We start from the raw sequence: 24,811 nt of genomic DNA, 5'->3' as shown, positions 1-24,811 counted from the left end.
ATTTTCTCATATATCTAATCTAGGTCATTGACGCTCAAGTAAAATTTAAATACTGTATAAGGACTTGTCAAGACACTAAATCAAATTTTCAGTAAATACCAATAAAAATTTTAACTTTTTAAAAGTGAATATTACAGACTGTAGTCACTTAACGCCTGGAGACTGTGTGGTTCATAAAACAGGGCCTTAGGCTCGCTTCTAGGGACTGTGGGACTGGGACTATGGCCAGAAATTAACATTTGTGTCACACGAAAAACCCACCTGCAGACATACTGTGCTTACCTCCTTCTTGAACTCCCTTCTTTCCCGCCTCCAGCCTCTGGCCCCTACTTAACTTTCTCCCCAGACCCCTACCCCCACCGCAGCTTCCAGAACCATCTTCTGGGCTTTCCCATCATCCCCCAGCCCAAGACCGATTCAGCCTTTCTTTTGTGTGCGTGTCTGGTTAGCTCCTTTCCAAAGAACCATGAGTTCCCACATCAGCCAGAATTACTGCACCGAAGTAGAAGCTGCTGTCAGCAGCCCAGTCAACCGGCAGCTGCGGGCTTGCCTTACCTACCTCTCTCTCATCCTCCATTTCCACCGCGACGACGTGGCCCTGGAGGGCATGGGCCACTTCTTCTGAGAGATGGCCCAGGAGAAGCGACAGGGCGCCCAGAGTCTGTGGAAGACGCAAAACCAGCGCGGAGCCCTCTGCGATGCCATCCAGAAGCCGTCCTAGGATGAATAGGACAGCAGTTTGGGCGCCCTGCGAGCCGCGTTGGCCCTGGAGATGAACCTGAACCAGGCCCTGCTGGATCTGCACGCCCTGGGCGCAAAGCATGCAGACTCTCACCTCTGTGGCTTCCTGGAAAACCACTTCCTAGGCCGCGAACGGAAACTCATCCCGACCAGACTCAGCAGGCTGGAGGGGCCCAACCCGCGCTGGGCAGGCCTCTTCCTCCAGCGCAGCAAGGAGCCTGCGGGCCCCCAGGGGCCTTCAAGAGGCCTGCCGGCCACATCCGTCTGTCAGACCTGGGGCGGTGTCCACCCGAGCTGCTCCCTTCAGCCTCAAGATACTTTTTCTTTCTTTCTTTCTTTTTGAAAGAGTCTCCTGGCCTGGAGTGTAGTGGTGATCTCAGCTCACTGCAACCTCCGCCTCCCCGGTTCAAGTGATTCTCCTGCCTCAGCCTCCCGAGTAGCTGAGATTACTGGCGCGAGCCACCACCCCTGGCTAATTTTTGTATTTTTAATAGAGACGGCGTTTCACCATGTCAGCCAGGCTGGTCCCGAACTCCTGACCTCAAGTGATCCGCCCGCCTCGGCCTCCCAAAGTGCTGGGATTACAGACGTGAGCCACCGGGCCAGGCCCTCAAGATACTTTTTAACCATCCCGTGCCCTTCCCCAAGCTATGGTCCAAGTAGAAGCAACCCTTCTTTTTACAGAAAAAGAAGTTAAAAAGAGAAAGAGGAAAACCCGCCCACGAATTCTCAAAAAAGCAAACAAAAACCAAAAAGAAAACTGTCATTGAACAGTTTGCTTTTAAATTTGTTTTAATTAAAATACATTACACATTTTCAGGGTGCATAGAGACTTTTTCAAAATATGTTACAAATAAGGAATTTCCACAGAAACTTGTAACAACAGTAAAGAACTACTACTCTGCCTGGTCTCCGTAAGTCTTAAATGTGCTGTTTTGCCTGGTTTTGCTGTGGTGAAATTCTTTCACAATGATTGCAAGAATTGACCAAGACCCCATACAAATAAAAGAGTGTAACTCAGTGCCTACATTCAGACTAGATTTAGGTCACAACCACACCCCTTCCACAAAAGCTATGACATGAAGGCAGATATAGCATATTCCAACCCAATCCGCATAAAGTATTGATTCCAGTCACTCACAGTGACTAATTTGTCATGGACAAGGACACACTTTTACAATTCTAGAAAGTCTGAATGACAAAAACCAGGAGTTTGTGCTGTGATGAGATAGCCATGATGTGAGTTAATGAAATAGAAAAATAATTCATATTATAATAGTCTGTTTTTGATGTGAACACTCTCTTTGCTTAGGCTTTTCTGGACCAAACCTGAGATGTCTTGTTTTGTCTTGTTGAGTTGGCTTAGAAGTCCACAAATATCCCCTCAGGATGGCAGTTCTTTCAAAACAGCCATTGTACACACTAATTTAAAATGCGTGTTAAATAAGGCTTAGGAGTAACTACAATAGTTGCTAGGAGATGATTTTCTGTTAGACACCCGTCTTAGAGGCAATCCAGTTGCGGTAGGTGGTCACTCTCGTGTAGACCCCTGGACTATTGATTGCACCACAGTCATTCCTTCGCCAGCTCACTACTCCAACAAGGTACCAAATATACCAAATATTTCGAGAATTAGGATGAACTAGTGGTCCTCCAGAGTCACCCTGAATAAAAAAAAGAATATTTATCATTGTGAGAATTTCCTTTCAGATACTTTACACTAAATGATAGCCCCAGATAAAGTTTGTAAGTCATTAGCATTTTACCCACAGTGTAAATCCCTGTGTCACCATTAACCTCAACTGTGACTGACCAGAATACCTTGCCTAGGACTCTGGAGTTTACCTGAAACTGAAAGGTGTGATTTATTTTTAAAATTTATTTATATTTTAGAGACAGGGTCTCACTCTGGCTCCCAGCCTGGAGTGCGGTGGCATAATCACAGCTCACTGCAGCCTGGAACTCCTGGGCTCAAGCGATTCTCCCACCTAGCCTCCTGAGTAGCTAGAAATACGGGCATGCCACCACACTGAACTAGCTATTTTTTTATTTTTTGTAGAGATGAGGTCGCACTGTGATGCCCAGGCTGATCTTGAACTCCTGATATCAAACAGTCCTCCTGCCTTGGCTTCCCAAAGTGCTAGGATTTCAGGCATGAGCTACTGCACCAAAGGTGTGATTTAATAAGTTACAAGCTTTAATTACATGACAAAGCTTTGGAGACATAAGAATATACTTGGAATATGGACTTCATATCTGAGAAAAGTACCAGAACTCTAACCATGAGGGGATAAGAAAGTAAGAGGAATTTCGAATGGGCTAAAAGTAATTGAAAAAATTCTGAGACTGATTATTTATTGAAATGTAGCTAAGAATATGGACTGTGGTGCTAGACAGCCTAGGTTTGTATGCCAGCTATGATGTGCAAATTACTAAAATTTCCTCTGCCTCTATTTCCTTATCTATAAGATGAGAATACTGGTATTACCTACATCATAAGAGTTTAATGATGATTAAATGAATCAATATTTGTAGAGGACCTAGAACAGTGTTTGGCTCAGAATAAGTCCAGCATAAATGTTTGTTAAACACTTAAAAACATATGCTGCATGTAGGGAAGAATTACTTTAGTGCCAAAGCTGAGAGGAACTTTGACAGGATTGGAAAAGTGCAAATTAATTGAAGTATAGAATTGTCTTCATATTGATGATTTTCATAAAGTAAGAGCAGTTATTTATATACTATTGATCAATGTAAATAATGGCCAGAATTACCTGGCAGGCATCAATATTTCCTTCCATGTACCCAGAACATAGCATTGTATCCTGTACCATACCATGATAGGCTTCTTTAGCATTACAAGTGTTTGTATCAATAATCTTCACAGATGCTTTCTGAAGGAACACTGGGTATTTACCTAAAGGAATTAAATATTATCGGCAAACAAGCTGAAAGAGCTGGATGACCTTGATTTATCCTCTGTACATAAGACCCATGTTTGACTGTTGCATACTTTTAGAATGAAAAGCCCACTCACTTTCCTCACTGAAACTGATAACAAAGAAATGTTCAAATTATAATTTGAAATATGTTTCTAATGTTGCCTGTCTCTCTTTGATCTCTCTTCCTACGTCTTTGGACCAGAGCTTTCTCAATTGGCTTTTCCAGGTTAGGGAGGTTCTCCAACCAAATTGGTTTCCTTGGAACATTTGAAACCCAGGCAGTTTGCAAAGTCATAACTCCTTATGCATCATTCCCTAAGAGATTGTCTGAGAGTACTCAACATCTGGAGGTAAATGATGCCTTTGACTCTACACCTAGATTACTATTTTCCTGTTGCTTTTGTAGCTTACATGGTGTGTTAAGTTTTCACTGATCTTACCATTAAATGAAAGTCTTCCTCACCCTGTAACAACAACTCCTTCACCAGGTGGAAAAATCTGTGTGGCTTCAGGAAGACAAACTCAATGTACATCATTCTTAAATAAAACTTTTTTAGTGAGCAGTATAAGTGCAATATCATCATGATGTTCATACTGGATATAGTCTTCATGAATAATAATTTGTTGGACATCATGTTGCATATAAGGAAGAGTTACTTTCGTGCCAAAGCTGACAGTATAGTTTTTTGGATTTTTTGTCCTAAAGAAAAAAAAATCATGTATTTTGTATTTATTTCAAGATAATAGAAATACACTCTGCATCTACTGTACTCTTTTCTTGGCATGAATATTTGTTTGCTCTATAGTCCATTAGCAATGATATAATCTGATTTTTAACTTATTTGAAAAAATCTTGAGATCCTACACCATACACCATGTAAGGCAATGGAGGAATAGAATAAAAATAAATGGCCATGTCATCAAAAAGTTTAAATCTAGTGAGAGGTAGGTGTAAATGTTAGCAGTTATAATAGGTTAAATAGTGGTGTATATAATTAGTGGGACTACAAAATAGGAAGACTTAAATCTGTATTCTTAAGGGAATGGAAGATTTCTTAGGGTAAATAGCATTTTGGATAAGACTATGGGACTAAGTCGCATTTGCCTAAAAGATGAGGTGATGGGGGCAGGCATGTGCAGAGAGGAAGGTACATATGAAATGGAATGTGTTTCAGCAACTACAAGTAGTTTAGGGTGTCTGTATTATAAAGTGATGAGAGGTAAGTATCATGTGAAGAAAAAATGCGCTGTCCAGAATGAATGACTCTTCCCATTTTTACTGAAAAGGTAGCAAAGTCTTAGATAGGCTTACCATATAATTTTTCTTCCAAACCAGGACACTTTTGAGAATGAAAGGGAGTGCTGCTAATATTTAAACAGGGATAACGGGTGCAAACTGGAACTTCCTCCAAAGCCTTTGTTTTCTGTAGCCTTGGGCAACATAATGAACTTACACTTTAAAGCAGTGAGCTGCAGTCACCAAGTGTCTTTCACTGACCAGTGATGCCCCACAAAAGTGTTGCCCATTCATTTTAAGGCTTGCTTGTCATAGCCATTCTCCTTCCTGAGCAGTGGAACCTCCCCTGACTCTATCAAATGTAGGTGACATCCTTGCTCGTCTCCCACAGCCTGTCAGAAAAAGTCAGTTTTGCTTCATAAGAATAGGAAAATAACATTTGATTACAAAGCAGAGAGTGAGCTGAGTTGGCTTTGCATGGTTATATCTGACAATATCTTGTGCTGATAGGTACAGTGTAATCTGTACAGGAATCACTAGCAGCCAGTGGATTGCTAGCATACCCAGCATACTGTCTCCAAGACACCAGCACTTGGAGAATGTGAGCTGTGGAAGGCAGATAAAGTTATAGTTAAGTCCATGCTCTGCAACCAGACTCCCTGAGTTTGAATTCTGCCCTCACCATTTACAAGCTGGATGAATTTGGGCAATTATTTCATTTATTTGTGCTTCAGTTTCCCCATCTCAAAAATGGAATCATAATCATAACCATCTGTAGGATGGTTACAAATATTAAATGAATTACTGTATGTGTAAAACACTTAGAACTGTTCCTAACCAATAGTAACAAATCATGATTGCTGTGCTTTAGATCACCTCATAAATTTAATTAAAAAGTATCTGAACTTACGGTTGTTGATAATTTTTGCAGCATTGACCTTACTATTTCTGAAATAGAACACAAAATTCTATAAATTTTGTAAATTTAAAACCTAGCACCACTGACCTTGGGGCGATGGATTAAGACGGCAGGTCTAGCAGGGCAGAAGGGTCCATAAATAATTTGAAATTTCAAAATCAATTGTTAATACAAAGGAGAGAACACTGGTTTGTTGGAATTGTTCTTTTACTATACATGAATGTATGATATGGAGGTACCATCTTCATGGCTCCGCATGAGAGACTTCTTTCTTATTTAATTAGAATTGTATTCTACGTCATCTATAGTGGAAAATTGTGAGTGTCTTTTCTTAGAAGAAGAGGAATTCCCTACAAGTGAGCCTAATTCCTGTCAGTATACAAAAAATAACTTTTAAAAAGTGACCTGTCTTATAATGGTGGATCCAATGCTGTTTTTAAAAGTTATAGGAGATTTTTAAAAGATTAGCAAGACACATCAGTACTTATAAGGACTGTTTAAAGTATCAATATCTGCTTTTGAATGAAAAGCAGCCTGCTCTCACCCCTGAATCAAATAAAAGGTTTGGTATTATTGTGATTTGATTGTGTTTTTAATAGTGAAGAATACAAATAATTGCTCTGATGTAAAACAGTGACATTCATTTAAAAATATTGAAGATCAGTTTTGTGTCTGATATTTGTGATATATGCTAGAGATAAAATGATGAAAGTAATACCACTCCCCTCATGAGCTTACCCATAAGCCTCAGAGAATTCATATCTGTAGTCAAGGATCCTGAGTGGTTCTTCATCATCTGATGTAAGATACTTTAAATTCTTTTTCTTGTGTTTTCTTTCATTGATCTGGGACCCTTGAATACCAGCCATATATGTGCTGTCACACTGTTGTTATCAGGACTGGAAACAACATAAAGTTTTCATATGTTGCTGAAAACAGCATTTTCTTCCTCATTGTCTGATCTTTCATAGCTTGATTTCTTCTGTTCTTTTATGGGTTTGTGGAGTACCTTTAGGTTAAGCACAGGACCATCCATCTTCTTATATTTGCTTGGTGACAGTATGCATGCAGCTGTATTATTCAATATAGAGGACAAGCAGTTACACAAATCTAAAAAAAGGGAGGTCGGGCATGGTGGCTGGCCCCTGTAATCCCAACAATTTGGGAGGCCAAGGTGGGCAGATCACCTGAGGTCAGGAGTTCGAGATCAGCCTGGCCAACAAGGTGAAACCCCGTCTTCACTAAAAATACAAAAAATTAGCCAGGCATGGTGGCGGGTGCATGCAATCCCAGCTACTCAGGAGGCTGAGGAAGGAGAATTGCTTGGACCTGGGAGGCGGAGGTTGCAGTGTGTCGAGACCATGCCTCTGCATGCCAGCCTGGGCAACATGAACAAAACTCTGCCTCCAGAAAAAAAAAAAGAGTTGCCTGAGGCATAGGGTAAAGGTATCACCTAAGAACTGGGATAATTTATTAATACATTCATCAATCATTTGTTGAACAACTGCTATAGACAAGCAACTGAGCTAGGTGCTATTAGGTGATGCAAGGGTGACTAAGACACAGTTTCTACTCTCAAGGAAACTGTAAATTTTTAGGGGAGATAAAACATATATGCAAATTACTAAAATAAATGAGGTGGAAGCAATAATTTATTTATCTTATCTGGAGATATTCCCAGGAAGGTTAAGTCATTTTTTACATAAAAGATCAGAGAGATTTGCATGGAGGAAGTGACATACACACTGAACCTTAATGTATTTTTGTTTCTGCTTCATTATCAAGCAGAAAATTGCATAAAACAGAGATGAGAAGGAATATTTCTTCAGAATAATTGATGGCAATAATATTAATTAGCATGTATTGGGCATCTGCTATATTCTAATGTACTTTGTATTACACAGCCAATGTACTTTGTTATCACATTTATTAGCACAGTCTCCACAACAATCCTGCAACATAGGTGTCATCTTCATTTTATAGACAAGGAGAAATTGAGGTTCTGGGAAGTTATATAATGTATTCAAGAGTAAGTACACACTACACTAGGATTTAGATTTAGTGCAGTTGACTGTATAACCTGGGCTCTTTACAGAGCTGTCTGTATGCTGTACACTGTCACTCTGTGCCTAGTCATACAGTAACGGCAGTGTCTAGGAGATTGGGCTCAACCGGAGGAGGATCTTTAATGCTAGCTGAGGGGTAGCAGTGATGGAAAGTTGTTGATTTAAACTTTATTTGAGGAAGATTAATCTGACCATGGGTTTTAAGGAAGATTTGTCTGGAAACGGGAAAAGGGCAGTCAGCCTGAGGAGCTAGCCAATAGACATGCAGGAATTGTTAAGGAGTCCTGAAGCTTGTGTCTGAAGTGGCATTATTATGCTTTGAGACTTCTTCAGGGATGTTCAATATTTTGGCACATAAATCAATAATAATTCCTGGAAAGCACTCAGGTCACATAAATTTGATTATTATAGCAGTGTATGCCAAAGTGAAAAGCTTTGTCCTGTGGCCTCTTCATGACTGCCTTTTGGCCCATGCTGTTTATAGATACTTGAATTTACATGCATGGGAAAACAAAACAGACATCTCCCGTGGCTGCAGTCATCTCTGAGAGATATCTGGGCCCTTCAACTTTAATCTCATATTTATGTTCAATACCAGAATTGACTTCCAATGTTAATGCTAGTTGAGAGCTTAATCTATTCTACAATTCCAGGAGTCCCAGGAGCACAGAAGAAGAGCAGACATAGTCCTGCGACACTGATGGAAATAAAAGCAATAATTGCCTTATCTGAAATGTGTTTATTTGTGAGTGTTTCCACACATATTTTCTTTTCTTTTTTATCCTTAGTACTGTTCTATGAGTGAGGCAAAGCAAGTGTTACTACTAACATGTAATGAGATAGTGGAACAGACTCAAAGCGATACAGTAACTTGCCGAAGACTCTAGGGCTATTAAATGGCAAAGGCTAGGCTCAGGTTGTCTAAATCTATTCTATGGCTACCTCGGCTAGTTCATACCACTCCAAACCCACATGTAGGGAACACAGCATAGCTATTTTACTTCTTATTATGGTGACTAGAAGGTTTTCTTGATCTCAAAGTCTAGTTAAATATGCTGTCTCCTAACCTGTATCTGCTAAGAATTCTAGGGGTATTTCCACAAAGTGATTAGCTGACTTGCAAGTCAAAAGACAGGAGAAAACAGGATCTATATTTATGCTACTGCTAAATAAAAATTTTAGAGCATCAAACATTGGTCTACGGGACTATCTAATGTTTTCTGAACATAAATATTTAGGAAACCAAAAGGATGAGACATTTATAGTTTGAGGATTAATGTATTCTCAATACATCTAGTGAACTCAACTATATAGCCCCAATCTTAGGTTTCATATTGAGAAATTAGTCTGACATTTATGATAATGCTTGATATTCATAGCTTATTGGCTAAGGACTATAACGTATCAATAGACTCTTTTCACAGAGAAATTTGAAGTGTACTGGTATGTATGATCAGTTGATCTCTTTTTTGATGGTTAATGTTGGTTACTTACACCAGTGTGATGACTTGAGAAAAGATATATTGTCTGTAAATGCTAGAACTTTGAAATGCATCAACCATCTGTTAACAGAGAAAATAGTCAAATATCAAATTCCAATATTTATATTTCAGAGAATTAACAATGAAATATAGGAAAATACTAACTTACCCTACTCTCAAGAATTTGGCTAAGATAGTTATTTTCTGGTGATATCGCCCTTTCATAATTGCTATTATACGGGATATCCAGCATTTTAAAGCTACCTTGGTAGAAGTAGATCCTGTTTGCTGGGAGATCAAGAAATGATCCAAGAATTATTTAAATCAAATAAGCTTCAAATCCAGATATAGATTACACAATAATAACAACTAGTATGTATTGTGCTCATATTAGATATTGATACACTCTTTGGGTACAGTTGACTAGATCATCTAGGCATTGTGTTTACAGGACCAAGAATGAAGTAGATATATATTTATATTATGTGATATAAATATATATTGTATATATCTATATTCCTGTTTCAACCAATATGTTACTTTGTCTGAACTTTGAGATATATATATATCAATCACAAATAGACAGAGATAAGAGAATGTTTGAGATAGTAGATGAAGATATAAAAGTTCAGACAGAGTAAAATATTGGTTGAGACAGGAATATATACTATAAAGAGATTTCCATCTATAGTAATCAACTGTCAGATTATGAAAAAAAATAGTTACCATGTAAGTATCTACTATGTGAAGATATTTTAGAAAAACTTTATGAAATATATTAATCTTTCAGGAGAAGCGTAGTCTCAGAGAGACTAAGTAATTTACCCAAAATTATATAGCCGCTAAGAAGAGCCAAGTATCAAAACTCAATTTGTCTGACTCCAAAGCCTATACTTAAGCTATTATATTTCCTACCTAAAATTTCATAGATACTAAGCTACTTGACATATGATATGTGTTATCTCCAATGTGATACATATTCAACATTTAGCAATATGCTACATACTGCATGAGTGCTAAGCATATAATAAGAACTAAATAAATATTAATATTATTTTGCAATATGATTATTGCCTTTGAAGATCATCTTGTGGAAGAGATGATATGAATGAAACCATTACATGTGGTATTAATATGATATAATTAAATGGCAAAGTTTATTTTTCAACTGCAGGTTCTATGTGAATGCAGAAAAGGAGACAATATGGTTAAATATAATATCACTATAAATGTGAAAATATTTTATAATGAAGTTGATGGAAAAAGAAGACAGAACGTTCTTAACAAAATGCTGAAAATGGGTTGATTATAAGTGATTTATGAAGGAACATTGTTAATTTCAGTTAGCTTTTCTGTGGGTCATAGACCTTTTACTATAGAGATAAACTGATAAAGCTTTATAACAGTAGTTTACTAGGTTTTTTTATAAGTAGCAAAAACTAGACTCTGAAACTATGCAACTTCTATCTCATAATTCAGTGTTCCCAATGCATCATTCAGTTATTTGGATTCCTAATTATTTCTACCTATTACAATGTTCAACAGCCATGAATATTCCTTAATTAATACAAGATTAAATTAATGTAATTAATAGATTGATGGGATATGGATTGGTTTGATTACAACTGAATGGAGCTCTTTTCCCAGAGAGAGTGAATAAAATGAATATTTAACGTCTATGGCAATTAAGATAAAGAAAACATACCCTCGAACAAGAAAATCAACTCTTGAATATCCTGTTACTAATTTAATTCTGTGTAGCAGTGTTAATGGGACACTGAGATTGCTCACTAACTATACTGAGGTCACTGTGAATACAGCCATTCTGCTCAGTTGATACCTAATGAGATGAAAATAACTTCTGAGAATGGGATGTCTACAAGGTATACTTGTACCATATGATTAACATTTCCATCTATATAAGTAGTTTAAATGCCCATATGAATTGAGAAAGATGGATAATGGAGCAGAAAAAAAAGGAAATCATTCTATAACTTTTCCATAACTTAATTATGTAAAATCTATAATTAAATATATTTAATTATATTAAAACCTAGTCTGGAAAGAAAACCTAAAACACACACACATATATATTGTTTTCCTGAGTGCTCTGGATGCAATATCAGGGTTTCAGCATAAGTTATGAGAGGACTTCTAGCTGAAGCTGACAGAGCAAAAGCACTTTTACATTTTCATACCCCTAAGCCCAGAAAAAGAACAAAAGTTAAGAATAGTGGGTTCTATTCTAAGGAAACAAACAATGCAGCTACAACTTACAACTTCAAATTTAAAAATGTGAAGCAAACATGCTCCGAACTGTAAATTATACACTGAAGTGAGAAATTATATACATCAGAGATAACATCTCACAAATTAAGTTAGATGCACATTTTTCTAAAAGTTCTCAATGATTAAGTATTAAGACTTCAGAGCTGGCCAGGCGCAGTGGCTCACACCTGTAATCCCAATACTTTGGGAGGCTGAGGCAGGCGGATCACCTAAGGTCACAAGTTCGAGACCAGCCTGGCCAACATGGTGAAACCCTGTCTCTACTAAAAATACAAAAATTAGCCAGGCTTGGTGGCAGGAGCCTGTAATCCCAGCTACGTGAGAGGCTGAGGCAGGAGAATTACTTCAACCCAGGAGGGGGAGGTTGCAGTGAGCCAAGATTATGCCACTGCGCTCCAGCCTGGGTGACAGACCAAGAGTCCATCCCTTAAAAAAAAAGAAAAAAAAAGACTTCAGAGCCTAGAAAAAGACAGGAATATTTCTGTAAAGGCCTATTTTAACACTGCATAGTGGCAAAAGTAATAATAAAAGTGAGGGTGGAGCCAAGATGACCAAATAGGAACAGCTCCAGTCTACAGCTCCAGGCGTGAGCGACGAAGAAGATGGATGATTTCTGCATTTCCAACTGAGGTACTGAGTTCATCTCACTGGGGAGTGTTGGACAGAGGATGCAGGACAGTGGGTGCAGCGCACTGAGTGTGAGCCAAAGCAGGGTGAGGCATCACCTCACCCAGGAAGCGCAAGAGGTCAGGGATTTCCCTTTCCTAGTCAAAGAAAGGGGTGACAGATGGCACCTGGAAAATTGGGCCACTCCCACCCTAATACTGCGCTTTTCCAACAGTCTTAGCAAATGGCACACCAGGAGATTGTATCCCATGCCTGGCTCGGAGGGTCCTATTCCCACGGAGCCTCGCTCATTGCCAGCACAGCAGTCTGAGATCAAACTGCAAGGTGGCAGCAAGCCTGGGGGAGGGGCGCCTGCCATTGCCAAGGCTTGAGTAGGTAAACAAAGTGGCTGGGAAGCTTGAACTGGGTGGAGCCCACTGCAGCTCAAGGAGGCCTGCTTGCCTCTGTAGACTCCACCTCTGGTGACAGGGCATAGCCAAACAAAAGGCAGCAGAAATCTCTGCAGACTTAAATGTCCCTGTCTGACAGCTTTGAAGGGAGTAGTGGTTCTCCCAGCAAGCAGCTGGAGATCTGAGAACAGACAGACTACCTCTTCAAGTGGGACCCTGACCCCCGAGTAGCCTAACTGGGAGGCAACCCCCAGTAGGGGCAGACTGACACCTCACACGGCTGGGTACTCCTCTGAGACAAAACTTCCAGAGGAAAGATCAGGCAGCAACATTTGCTGTTCACCAATATCCAATGTTCTGCAGCCTCAGCTGCTGATACCCAGGCAAACAGGGTCTGGAGTGGACCTCCAGCAAACTCCAACAGACCTGCAGCTGAGGGTCCTGACTGTTGGAAGGAAAACTAACAAACAGAAAGGACATCCACACCAAAACCCCATCTGTACATCACCATCATCAAAGACCAAAGGTAGATTAAACCACAAAGATGGGGAAAAAACAGAGCAGAAAAACTGGAAACACTAAAAATCAGAGTGCCTGTCCTCCACAGGAACGCAGCTCCTAACCAGCAATGGAACAAAGCTGGATGGAGAATGACTTTGATGAGTTGAGAGAAGAAAGCTTCAGATGATCAAACTACTCTGAGCTAAAGGAGGAAGCTCGAACCCATGGCAAAGAAGTTAAAAACCTTGGAAAAAAAATTACACGAATGGCTAACTAGAATAACCAATCCAAAGAAGTCCTTAAAGGACTTGATGGAGCTGAAAACCAAGGCACGAGAACTACATGACAAATGCACAAGCATCAGTAGCCGATTTGATCAACTAGAAGAAAAGGTGTCAGTGATGGAAGATGAAATGAATGAAATGAAGCGAGAAATTTAGAGAAAAAAGAATAAAAAGAAACTGACAAAGCCCCCAAGAAATATGGGACTATGTGAAAAGACCAAATCTACATCTGATTGGTGTACCTGAAAGTGACGGGGAGAATGGAACCAAGTTGGAAAACACTCTGCAGGATATTATCCAGGAGAACTTCCCCAATCTAGCAAGGCAGGCCAACATTCAAATTCAGGAAATAGAGAGAATGCCACAAAGATACTCCTTGAGAAGAGCAACTTCAGGACACATAATTGTGAGATTCACCAAACTTGAAATGAAGGAAAAAATGTTAAGGGCAGCCAGAGATAAAGGTCGGGTTACCCACAAAGGGAAGCCATCAGACTAATAGCTGATCTCTCAGAAGAAACTGTACAAGCCAGAAGAGAGTGGGGGCCAATATTCAGCATTCTTAAAGAAAAGAATTTTCAACCCAGAATTTCATATCCAGCCAAACTAAGCTTCATAAGTGAAGGAGAAATAAAATCCTTTACAGACAAGCAAATGCTGAAGGATTTTGTCAACACCAGGCCTGCCCTAAAAGAGCTCCTGAAGGAAGCACTAAACATGGAAAGGAAAAACCGGTACCAGCCACTGCAAAAACATGCCAAATTGTAAAGACCATCAAGGCTAGGAAGAAACTGCATCAACTAACAAGCAAAATAACCACCTAACATCATAATGACAGGATCAAATTCACACATAACAATATTAACCTTAAAGGTAAATGGGCTAAATACTCCAATTAAAAGACACAGACTGGCAAATTGGATAAAGAGCCAAGACCCATCAGTGTGCTGTATTCAGGAAACCCATCTCATGTGCAGAGACACACATAGGCTCAGAATAAAGGGATGGAGGAAGATCTACCAAGCAAATGGAAAACAAAAAAAGGCAGGGGTTGCAATCCTAGTCTCGGATAAAACAGACTTTAAACCAACAAAGATCAAAAGAGACAAACAAGGCCATTACATAATGGTAAAGCAATCAATTCAACAAGAAGAACTAACTATCCTAAATATATATGCACCCAATACAGGAGCACCCAGATTCATAAAGCAACTCCTTAGAGATCTACAAAGAGAATTAGACTCCCACACAATAATAATGGGAGACTTTAACACCCCACTGTTAACATTAGACAGATCAACGAGACAGAAAGTCAACAAGGATATCCAGGAACTGAACTCAGCTCTGCACCAAGCGGACCTAATAGACATCTACAGAACTCTCCACCCCAAATCAACAGAATATACATTCTTCTCAGTACCACACCACACTTATTCCAAAATTGACCACATAGTTGGAAGTAAAGCACTCCTCAGCAAATGTAAAAGAACAGAAATTATAACAAACTGTCTATCAGACTACAGTGCAATCAAACTAGAACTCAGGATTAAGAAACTCACTCAAAACCGCTCAACTACATGGAAACTGAGCAATCTGCTCCTGAATGACTACTAGGTACACAACAAAATGAAGGCAGAAATAAAGATGTTCTTTGAAACCATCGAGAACAAAGACACAACATACCAGAATCTCTGGGACACATTCAAAGCAGTGTGTAGAGGGAAATTTATAGCACTAAATGCCCACAAGAGAAAGCAGGAAAGATCTAAAATTGACACCCTAACATCACAATTAAAATAACTAGAGAAGCAAAAGCAAACACATTCAAAAGCTAGCAGACGGCAAGAAATAACTAAGATCAGAGCAGAATTGAAGGAAATAGAGACACAAAAAACCCTTCAAAAAATCAATGAACCTAGGAGCTGGTTTTTTTAAAGGATCAACAAAATTGATAGACTGCTAGCAAGACTAATAAAGAAGAAAATACAGAAGAATCAAATAGACCCAGTAAAAAATGATAAAGGGGATATCACCACCAATCCCACAGAAATACAAACTATCATCAGAGAATACTATAAACACCTCTATGCAAATAAACTAGAAAATCTAGAAGAAATGGAAAAATTCCTTGACACATACACCCTCCCAAGACTAAACCAGGAAGAAGTTGAATCTTTGAATAGACCAATAACAGGCTCTGAAATTGACACATTAATTAATAGTTTACCAACCAAAAAAAGTCCAGGACCAGATGGATTCACAGCCGAATTCTACCAGAGGTACAAGGAGGAACTGGTACCATTCCTTCTGAAACTATTCCAATCAATAGAAAAAGAAGGAATCCTCCCTAAATCATTTTATGAGGCCAGCATCATCCTGATACCAAAGCCTGGCAGAGACACAACAAAAAAAGAGAATTTTAGACGAATATCCCTGATGAACACCAATGCAAAAATCCTCAAACTGGCAAACTGAATCCAGCAGCACATCAAAAAGCTTATCCACCATGATCTAGTGAGCTTCATCCCTGGGATGCAAGACTGGTTCAACATATGCAAATCAGTAAATGTAATCCAGCATATAAACAGAACCAAAGACAAAAACCACATGATTATCTCAACAGATGCAGAAAAGTCCTTTAACAAAATTCAACAACGCTTCATGCTAAAAACTCTCAATAAATTAGATATTGATGGGACATATCTCAAAGAGCTATCTATGACAAACCCACAGCCAATATCATACTGAATGGGCAAAAACTGGAAGCATTCCCTTTGAAAACTGGCACAAGACAGGGATGTCCTCTCTCACCACTCCTATTCAACATAGTGTTGGAAGTCCTGGCCAGGGCAATTAGTCAGGAGAAGGAAATAAAGGGTATCCAATTAGGAAAAGAGGAAATCAAATGGTCCCTGTTTGCAGATGACATGATTGTATATCTAGAAAACCCCATCATCTCAGCCCAAAATCTCCTTAAGCTGATAGGCAACTTCAGCAAAGTCTCAGGATACAAAATCAATGTGCAAAAATCACAAGCATTCTTATACACCAATAAGAGACAAACAGAGAGCCAAATCATGAGTGAATTGCCATTCACAATTGCTTCAAAGAGAATAAAATACCTAGGAATCCAACTTGCAAGGGATGTGAAGGACCTCTTCAAGGAGAACTACAAACCACTGCTCGATGAAATAAAAGAGGATACAAAGAAATGGAAGAACATTCCATGCTCATGGGTAGGAAGAATCAATATTGTGAAAATGGCCATATTGCCCAAGGTAATTTATAGATTCAATGCCATCCCCATCAAGCTACCAATGACTTTCTTCACAGAATTGGAAAAAACTACTTTAAAGTTCATATGGAACCAAAAAAGAGCCCACATTGCCAAGTCAATCCTAAGCCAAAAGAACAAAGCTGGAGGCATCACACTACCTGACTTCAAACTATACTACAAGGCTACAGTAACCAAAACAGCATGGTACTGGTACCAAAACAGAGATATAGATCAATGGAACAGAACAGAGCCCTCAGAAATAACACCGCATATCTACAACTATCTGATCTTTGAGAAACCTGAGAAAAACAAGCAATGGGGAAAGGATTCCCTATTTAATAAATGGTGCTGGGAAAACTGGCTAGCCATATGTAGAAAGCTGAAACTGGATCTCTTCCTTACACCTTCTACAAAAATCAATTCAAGATGGATTAAAGACTTAAACGTTAGACCTAAAACCATAAAAACCTTAGAAGACAACCTAGGCATTACCATTCAGGACATAGGCTGGGCAAGGACTTCATGTCTGAAACACCAAAAGTGATGGCAACAAAAGCCAAAATTGACAAATGGGATCTCATTAAACTAAAGAGCTTCTGCACAGCAAAAGAAACTACCATCAGAGTGAACAGGCAACCTACAGAATGGGAGAAAATTTTTGCAATCTACTTATCTGACAAAGGGCTAATATCCAGAATCTACAATGAACTCAAACAAATTTACAAGAAAAAGAAACCCCATCAACAAGTGGGCAAAGGATATGAACAGACACTTCTCAAAAGAAGACATTTATGCAGCCAGAAGACACATGAAAAAATGTTCATCCTCACTGGCCATCAGAGAAATGCAAATCAAAACCACAATGAGATACCATCTCACATCAGTTAGAATTGCGATCATTAAAAAGTCAGGAAACAGCAGGTGCTGGAGAGGATGTGGAGAAATAGGAAAAATTTTAACCTGTTGGTGGGACTGTAAACTAGTTCAACCATTGTGGAAGTCAGTGTAGTGATTCCTCAGGGATCTAGAACTAGAAATACCATTTGACCCAGCCATCCCATTACTGAGTATAAACCCAAAGGATTACAAAACATGCTGCTATAAAGACACATGCACACGTATGTTTATTGCGGCACTATTCACAATAGCAAAGAATTGGAACCAACCCAAATGTCCAATAATGATAGACTGGATCAAGAAAATGTGGCACATATACACCATGGAATATGATGCAGCCATAAAAAATGATGAGTTCATGTCCTTTGTAGGGACATGGATGAAGCTGGAAACCATCATTCTCAGCAAACTATCACAAGGACAAAAAACCAAACACTGCATGTTCTCACTCATAGGTGGGAATTGAACAATGAGAACACATGGACACAGGAAGGGGAACATCACACACCAGGGCCTGTGATGGGGTGGGGGGAAGGGGGAGGGATAGCATTAGGAGATATACCTAATGTTAAATGACGAGTTAATGGGTGCAGCACACCAACATGGCACATGTATACATATGTAACAAACCTGCACGTTGTGCACATGTACCCTAAAACTTAAAGTATAACAAAAAATAAATAAATAAATAAACAAAAATAAATAAATAAAAGTGAAATCATACAATTGTGACATTTTTATTGTATATGATCCAATCTCCCAGCTAAGGCAACTTGCTGAAGGTAAGCTGGGGAAAAAAAAAAGAAAGGACATCACAAATTCCTATATCATAATTCAGAGAGTCTGCAAATTAGGGAGATTTCTTCAGGGCCACCCCAGCTTCTTAACTCTTAAAAAACGAAACTAAGTGGACCCTGGGGTTAAAGAAAACAACAATGAAATAAGAGAATTTTTGAGATAATAGATGAAGATATAAACTGCAGACTCCCTCAGCCTGGAAGTCCGAGACAGAGCATTAAGGGAAAAAACATCCATAATTAGAAAGGAGAAAGTTAAATTGTCCCTGTTTACAGGTGACATAATCTTATATTTTAAAAAACACTAGACGTAACCAAAACATTCTTACAACTGATAAATGAACTCAACTAAGTTTCAAGATTAAAAATCAACATATAAAAATCAGTAGCATTTTTATACATCAATAACAAACTGGTAGAAAAAGAAATCAAGAAAGCAATCCCAACTACAATAGCTACAGAAAAAGAGAAACCTAAAATAAATTTAACCAAGCTGGTGAAAGATCTCTATAAAGAAAACTACAAAACTCTGAGGAAAGAAATAGAAGACATTCAAAAAAATTAAAAGACAACACATGTTCATGGAATGAAATAATTAATGTTGATAAAATGACTATAATACACAAAGCAATCTACAGATTTAATGCAACTCCAATCAAAACACCAATGACTTTTTTAACCAATAACATTTTTTCACAGAAATAGAAAAAACAATCCTAAAATTGTTTTGGACCCACAAAAGACCCAAATAGCCAAAGCAATCCTGAGCAAAAAGAATAAAGCTGGAGGCATCACACAACCTGACTTCAACATATACAACATATACTCCAACAAAGCTATAGTGACAAAAATTGTGTGGTACATATTTACAGTTATCTGATTTTTGACAAAAGCAGCAAGAGCATACATTGGGGAAAGGACAATCTTTTCAAAAAATGGTGCTGGGGAAACTGGATATCCACATACAGAAGAATGACACTAGACCCCTCTCTTAGATTGTACACAAAAATCAAATCAGGGTGACTTACAGACTTAAATGTAAGGCACAGAACTGTAAAATTACTTGAGGAAAATATAGAGGAAATGCCCTAAGACATTAGTCTGGGCAAATGTTTTATGAATAAGACTTCAAACGCACAGGTAATAAAAGCAAAAGTAGATGAATGGGATTATATCAAACTAAAAAACTTCAGCACAACAAAGGAAACTATCAATAGAGTAGAGAGACAATCTGAAGAATAGAAGGAAGCTATTCATCCAACAAGGGATTAATATTTAATATCTGGAATATACAAGGAACTCAACAGAAAAAGAAATCCAACTAAAAATAGGCAGTTGATCTGAATAGACATTTTTCAAAAGAAGACAAACAAAGGGACATCAGATCTATTTTTTAAAATGCTTGGCTGGGCGTGGTGGCTCACACCTCCTAGCACTTTGGGAGGCCAAGGCAAGTGGATCACCTGAGGTCAGGAGTTTGAGACCAGCCTGACCAACATGGTGAAACCCTGTCTCTACTAAAAATACAAATATTAGCCAGGCTTGGTGATGGGCACTTATAATCCCAGCTACACAGGAGGCTGAGGCAGGAGAATCACTTGAATCTGGGGGGTGGAGGTTGCAGTGAGCCAAGTTCGTGCCACTTCACTCCAGCTTGGGCAAAAGAGCAAAACTCTGTCTCAAAAAAAATAAATAAATGATATAAAATAAAATAAAATGCCCAACATCATTAACCATCAGGGAAATGCATATCAAAACCACAATGAAATATAATCTTACCCCAGTTAGAATGGCTGTTATAAAAAGACCAAAAATAACAAATGCTGGCAAGGATGTGGAGAAAAGGGAGCTCTTACACAATGTTGGTAGAGATTTTAAATTAATACAGCAATTATGGAAAACAGTATGAAGTTTCTTCAAAAAGCTAGAAATAGAGCTACCATATTGTCCAGCAATCTTACTACTGGGTATATACATATCCAAAGAAAAGAAAATTAGTTTGTCAAGAAGAAATCTTTGCTCTCATGTTTATTGCAGCACTATTCACAGTAGCCCTAAGTGTCCATCAACAGATGAATAGGTAAAGAAAATGTGGCATATATACATCATGAGATACTATTCTGTCATAAAAAAATGGAATCCTGTCATTTTCAGCAACATGAACTGGGGACATTAAATAAAATAAGCCAGGCAGGCACAGAAAGATAAATACTGCATGTTCACACTTACATGTAGAAGCTAAAAACTTTGATCTCATAGATGTAGAGGGTAGAATAATGGTTACTAGAAGCTGGAAAGTGTAGGAGAAGGGAAATAGGAAGAGGTGTGTTAACAGATACAAAACCAAATTACTGTTAGGCAGGAGGAATAATTTCTTGTCTTCTAAAGCACTGTAGGATGACTATATTTAACAATAATTTATTATATATTTTCAAATAGCTAGAAGAGAAAATGTTGAGTGTTCTCGACAAAAGTAAATAGATAATGTTTGAGGTGATGAAAACGTTAATTACCCTGACTTGATCATTACACATTGTATACATATATCTAAATATCATGCTAAACCTTACAAATATATACAATTACTAGTCAATTTAAAAAAGGAAAAACACTCCCTCAGCCTATAATCTACCCTCTAGGCCCACTTCTTACAGTATTCTTTAGAAAACATCTATCCCAAACCCCAAAGAGTAAATAATAGTTACAAATAATGCAGTAGGGAACTTTGTAGATCTTGGAGGAAAAAAAGCCAAAAGGAAGAAAAAATATTTTTAAAAACTAGAAGAGGAATTACCAAGGGAACAAAAATGTGTTAACAGCTAATTCCAATGGCCTCAAAGATGCAGTATACAAAAGAACTAAACAATGTACAACCATTTAGTGAAGAAGACAGGTAAGCTGCAGAATTTAGTAAAGGAATGGAAGAGGAAAATAAGACTATCAGAGATAAAAGCCACATTGAGAAGAACAGATACAGATTTTTAAAAATCTTGTAACATGAGGACAGGCTTGAGCAAAACAAATAAAATAAAATTGAAAAGAGAAACTAAAACTGTTGAAGGAATAAACAACATGAAAGGAAAAGGAGGTCCAACAAATGCATAATTGGCGACCCTGAAAAAAGAACTCAACAAAGAAATTTAAATCTGTAGCTTTAAAGGGCCCATTTGTTCAAAGAAAAATTAAAGGATGAACACAATACTAAGACTGACTGGATCTGATGAATCTATAGCATAAATAATCTTGTGATGATTCAGCAGAAAAAAACAACAAAAATAATTTACATTTATATTTACAAATAGGAAATAGTCAGGATCTTTTCTTTGACTACACTAAATTTACAAAAATACAGTGGGAAAAGTTTACAAAGTTCTAAAGAAAAGATAATATAAACAAATACATTTTTTGCTTATATATTGTTATGCATGTAAAATCTCAGGAATTTCAGCAGCTCAAAATCTTATAAGAATGACTTCAAGAAGACCTATAACAAACCTAGAGATTAGTCATAATAAGAAACTCGAGAATCAAGAACTTTCACTTAAAGATGATAAATTTAATAAATGCATCTATACATGTTTCTTCCCCAAATCCCGCTAAAATGATAGGAAAATTGTGTGGTTTGGGGTTTTAAGGAAGTTAACTCATAAAGACAATGATAATGGGAGAGGAGGCAACAACAGCATTATGAAAGCTGGAGACAGGTGAGTGGTAATTCACCTAACAGACTCAAGAAACCTAAAACCTTATATTGTAGTGGGAAAAGTAAAGGCATGTGCTGTCTTAAAAGGCAGCTTAAATGGTACCAGGCACTCATGGAAGTAGGAATAGAAGAAGTGAAATTAAAACCAGAAAAATTGATTGAAACAACTAGCTCCCAGTGTCTTTCCCAACTGCTAAGGTTTCAGACCATGGAGACTGAAACAGTTGAGGTCAGGTGCACCACACTCAAATATCTATGCTGGACTCTTCCCAACTTGACTACAGAAAGCTACCAGCAAATATTATATTCATGCAGAACAAGGGAGGAATTTTCCCTATCTAAGAATTCCGACCAATCCAAGAGAAAATACCTAAATATACTGGTAATTTAGGTTCTCTCAACAAAACATCTAACCAGATAGAACATCTGTAATAAAAACCATCACCAATAGGCACTTCCTTCAGTCAGGTCTTTGATTCCCAATCTTAAAAATTTGCAGACACCAAAGGATCAACATATATTTGAGAAAAGTATGAAATAAGAAATATGACCAAAATAACCAAAGAAAACCTTAGAAGAAAAAGACGATTCAGGCCAAAAAAAATTTAAACATTATTATCTTGAGAGAAAGTGCAAGAAATAAGATCAAGATGTTATATAAAGGAACATTTAGATAATTAGAAAGATATCTCAGAATTTAAATATATAATAACAGAAATAAGAAATCGAAAGTTTAGAAAGTAAACTTGAGAAAATCAAGAACCTGATTTTTTATTTATTTTATTTTTTTTTTTGAGACGGAGTCTCACTCTGTTGCCAGTCTGGAGTACAGTGGTGCAATCTTGGCTCACTGGAACCTCCATCTCCTGGGTTCAAGCAATTCTCTTGCCTCAGCCTCCCGAGTAGCTGGGACTACAGGCACGCACCATGATGCCCCGCTAATTTTTGTGTTTTTAGTAGAGATGGCATTTCATCATGTTGGCCAGGATGGTTTTGATCTCCTGACCTCATGATCCACCCACCTTGGCCTCCCAAAGTGCTGGGATTACAGGCATGAGCCACCGCACCCAGCCAAGAAAGTGATTTTTTTAAAAAAGATGAAGAAATGAAAAATATAAAGGAAAAGATTAAAAAATTAGATGTCATATTTAGGAGTCTCACTGTCAAAATAACAGGAGCTTCAGAAAGAGAGCATGAAGGACAGGAAATCAACAAAGACATAATCCAAGAAAATTTCCAGGAACTGAAGTACAATGAATTTTCAGATTGACATAGCCCACTAAATGTCAGCACAACAGATGAAAATAAGATCTCCACTCTGTTACATTACCATGAAATTTCAAAATACTGTGGACAAAGAAAAAAAATCCAATGAGGTTTCAGAACATGAAGGACAAGGTAGAAGAGGTTTCCCTCAAAAACTCTAGAATCAAAATGTCATCAGACTTCTTGACAGGATCTTTGAAGGCAATAAGACAACAGAGTATTAGCATCAAAACTCAGAGGAAAAATTGCTTTCCACTTAGAATTCGATATTATTAATTAAGGTAAAGGGTAGAATTAAGACATTTTCAGGCACACAAGTTGGCAAAAATGTACACTTCCCATCATAACCCTTTCACAGAAAGCTCCTGGAGTATATACTCCACTACAACTGAGTGAATACAATAATAAAAAAGAAATATGGAATTCAGGCATTAGGGTGTCAGATTCAACAGATAGTTGAAGGTAAATCTCAGGATGCTGCTAAAGGGAAATCCCAAAATGACTGCTATGTTGCCAGAATATGAATGTGTACAGAATCTTCATTCTTCCCTAGTAGAAAGTGAACAGATGATGCCAACAATTGAAAAATTAGAATACAGCAATATTAAGAATCAAAGAATAGAAAGTGATTGTGTTTGAGAAGTGGAAAACAGGGTTAGTGAAGGAGGGGCTGTGTTTGCATAAGAAAAACTCTGAGTAACTATGTGATTATTTATAAGTATATCTAACTTTGGAGAAAAAAAAACAACACCCAGGCATAGCAATACATGAAGAAAGAGTTGATGATGAGTATATGCTCCATCTAAATATATATTCCAAACTAAACAACTGCAGCAACATTTATTACAGACCAGAACAAAGTGTTACAAATGTTGACAATGTAGTAAGAATAATATTGCTAACAAACTACTGAGAAGTGTAGGAGGAAAATGAAAAGTACAAATACATGATTTTCTTGTCTTTCATAGTAGGATATAAATGATATAATATCTAAAGTTAAAACATAGCATTTTTTAAAAATGACTCAACTTTTCTTATGTTTTCTGAAGTCTATCTGTGCATTCATGTCTGTGTATGAATATCCATTATTTTACCTGTGTATGGTGAAAAAGATGTCTGCAATACAGTGTTTGACAAATGTTAGCAATGCTTATTTCTGTAATCTGTGGTTCTTGGTGCCATTTTAAAGGGAGATAATTCATTGTTTCCAATTTTTTCTATCTTTTGTAGAAATTGAAATAAAGATTACAATAAAATGAAATAAATAAAATGTATTATTCACCAACCTACTGCCAGAAAATGAACCAGGAGACCAATAGTTATTCCAAAGATTGCCAACACTCCAAACACAAGAAGGGCAATCATCCATAGTGACACAGATGTACAGAAAGCCAT

At 37.8% G+C, this 24,811-nt stretch overlaps 1 long non-coding RNA gene across 1 annotated transcript; it reads left to right on the top strand.

Annotated features, from left to right (window-relative positions):
• The first annotated feature begins 401 nt into the window (after positions 1–401).
• Positions 402–24,811, top strand: LOC103890411 (uncharacterized). Its single transcript, XR_654748.4, has 3 exons — positions 402–1,655; positions 3,910–4,033; positions 24,647–24,811. It is a non-coding gene; the product is annotated as an uncharacterized LOC103890411 (long non-coding RNA).

Source organism: Pongo abelii, chromosome 3, assembly GCF_028885655.2.
Source record: "Pongo abelii isolate AG06213 chromosome 3, NHGRI_mPonAbe1-v2.0_pri, whole genome shotgun sequence".
Classification (NCBI taxonomy): domain Eukaryota; kingdom Metazoa; phylum Chordata; class Mammalia; order Primates; family Hominidae; genus Pongo; species Pongo abelii.
Note: the sequence above shows the minus strand (reverse complement) of the source record. Positions and strands in the feature narration are given on the sequence as shown.